At 40.5% G+C, this 3,114-nt stretch overlaps 1 non-coding gene across 1 annotated transcript; it reads right to left on the minus strand.

Moving 5' to 3' along the window:
• Window positions 1-2,995: 2,995 nt before the first annotated feature.
• LOC138360236 (5S ribosomal RNA) lies at window positions 2,996-3,114 on the minus strand. Its single transcript, XR_011226248.1, has one exon. It is a non-coding gene; the product is annotated as a 5S ribosomal RNA (ribosomal RNA).

Consider the following 3,114-nt stretch of genomic DNA (forward strand, 5'->3'; position numbering starts at 1 on the left):
TGCGATACAATAATGAACTTTTGCGCGAGTCGAGCTTTCCTTTTATATCCCGCTCGCGACTCAGCTCAGAGCGGGTCGCGTGGCGGAGCGCGCTGATTGGTCAGTGGCGGACTCCCTTGATCCTGAGCGGGGTATATAACACGAAGCTCGATCTGCGGGCCGGCATAAAACACCACAAACCCACAACAGCAGCAGCAATGTCAGGACGCGGCAAGGGAGGCAAAGTGAAGGGCAAGTCAAAGTCTCGCTCCAGCAGGGCCGGACTTCAGTTCCCCGTGGGCAGAATTCACCGTCTGCTGCGTAAAGGCAACTACGCCGAACGCGTCGGTGCTGGCGCTCCTGTCTACCTGGCAGCCGTCATGGAATACCTCGCTGCCGAAGTTCTGGAGCTCGCCGGTAACGCCGCACGTGACAACAAGAAGACCCGTATCATCCCACGTCACTTGCAGTTGGCCATCCGCAACGACGAAGAACTCAACAAACTTCTGTCTGGCGTAACCATTGCACAGGGAGGTGTTCTTCCAAACATTCAGGCAGTTCTTTTGCCAAAGAAGACAGAGAAGAAGTAAGCACTTCTGCCACCCACCACGACAAATACCATAACCAGGCTCCATCCGGAGCCACACACACTTTAATAGAGAGATTCAAGTAGACAATCAACTTTCAAACATTAATAATAACATTTATATTGATTTCATGTGAAATGTGTACATAACAAACAAACAAAACAAAATTATAGGGGATATTCAGCATCACTTGGAATATTAACCAATCATATAAATCCAATATATATTTTATATTTTACTTTAAGCGAGGAATTCATATTCTATCAATTTTTAATCATACAAATGAACAAAAGCAATTCTTCACTAGACGTAATGAATGAATAAATGATCAAGGTTTTAATGTGTTTCATGAATATATATATATATATATATATATATATATATATATATATATATATATATATATATATATATATATATATATATATATATATATATATATATATATAATATAATATAATATAATATATTATAATACTTGTGAACCAGAATATGTTTGAGCAGCAGCGATCGTGCCATTGGCCGAAGTGCAACAATTCAAATAATTTAAAGGGCCTGCTCGGGTATATAAGAGAGGCTGGGAGACTGGGGCCGGTGGTGGGTGATGGGTGATGAGTGATGGTGTGGTGTGGTGTGGTGTTGTTAAGAGTTGATTTACGGCCAGCCAGCCAGCTGCAGCCAAGGCAGGGCAGGGCAAGGCAAGGCAAGGCAAGGCAAGGCAATAACAGGACAGGACAGGCAAGGCAAGGCAAGGCAAGGCAAGGCAAGCAGGCGGGCGGGCGGGCGGGCGGGCGGGCGGGCGGGCGGGCAGCCAGCCAGCCAGCCAGCCACTCCCACTTTGTATTTATATGCATTCAATTTATATTCAAACATTATATATGTTAAGGGCCTAGTTTTAGTGTTTATTTTAAAAATGACAAACATCGAGTCGTTTTACCAGTCCTTTAGCGTTAACGGTGATGCATTTTAAAACTGAACAGAAATCACCTTTTCTGGATATATCAAATATCGAATCCGCTTAATGTGCCTACAATTCAATCATTCAAAAAATACATAATTTACATCATGCCTTTTCATAGAACAGACAATAAGATTTGAGACAATAAGAACTTTAGTTTTATAACTAAAGTTGCACAATTATACCAACTCTATGGTGGCTGGGTGGTAAGGTGTGTGGCTGGTGTTTTGGAAGTCGCGAGTTCAAACGACCCAATGGGAGTACTTTTTTTTTTTTTATGCCATACAATCTTCCTAGTACTATTATGTAGGTGTGTGTGTGTGTGTTTTTATTCATTCTTTGGTTTTATAGATGACATACATATTGACTCCTTTTACCGGTCCTTAATTAGGCTCTGGGGAAGCAATGGTGGTGGTGGTGGTGCATTTAAAACTAAACCAAAAATCACCAGTTCTGGACGCGTCAAATATCATATCCGCTTAATGTGTCTACAACCTAATTACTTAAAACTACACTATTTAATTCATTCATATCATGTGCATATTGGTCATTATGCTCATACAACCGACATAACAATTTATTTTCATTATTAGAATCATACATTTCATCAAGTAATACAGATACAAAGAGATTTTCTTTCTGAGAAGACCGTTAGTATTGGCTGGCTGGCAGGCAGGCAGGCATTTGAGGGTTATTATTTCGCCTGTTGATTGGGGGGAGGGTTGATGTGTTAGGGGGTTTTCGGTTAGGTGTGGTGGTGGTGATTGGTGGTGATTGGTGGTGGTGGTGATTGGTGGTGAGTAGTGGTGGTGGTGGTGGTGGTGGTGGTGGTAGTGGTGGTAGTAGGTGGGAGGGGGGGGGGGGAAGGGGAATGATGGTCTGTGGATTCCTTCTCCGTACCCCCTTACATATAAGCAAAAACATGCCTTCCTGTGGGTATAGAAACATTAACACAAATTATATCAGTAACTGATATTGTAGCCTTTTAAACAGAAAAGATTTGTACATACAAATACTTTTAAATTATCATTTATTTGTGGAAATGGCATTTACGTCATTAAATTGATACCTCAGCATCAAGTGTCCTGCAGTGGTCCAGTGGTAAAGTGTATATAAGTGATGCGTATTCTTGGAGTTGCGAGTTCAAACCCGGATTAAGCTATATATATATATATATATATATATATATATATATATATATATATATATATATATATATATATATATATATATATATATATATATATATATATATATATATATTTTGTTTTGTTTTGGTTGTTTGTTTTTGTATAAAGCCTCACACACTATATTAAGCGAGTTTGTTTTAAACATGACATACATATTAATTCATTTTACCAGGCCTTATTCCACACAACTCCGTGAATTTCCCGTGGAGCCAGCCAGCCAGCCAGCCAGCCATTCAAACAAAAACAAACGAAACAAAACAAAACAAAACAAAAAACATTATTGCCAACAGCATTTGGTGTTCCCAGGCGGTCACCCATCCAAGTACTAACCAAACCCAACGTTGCTTAACTTCGCTGATCGGACGAGAAGCGGTGTTCTCAACGTGGTATGGCCGTTGGC

The sequence above is a fragment of the Procambarus clarkii genome, unplaced genomic scaffold (assembly GCF_040958095.1).
Source record: "Procambarus clarkii isolate CNS0578487 unplaced genomic scaffold, FALCON_Pclarkii_2.0 HiC_scaffold_102, whole genome shotgun sequence".
NCBI lineage: Eukaryota > Metazoa > Arthropoda > Malacostraca > Decapoda > Cambaridae > Procambarus > Procambarus clarkii.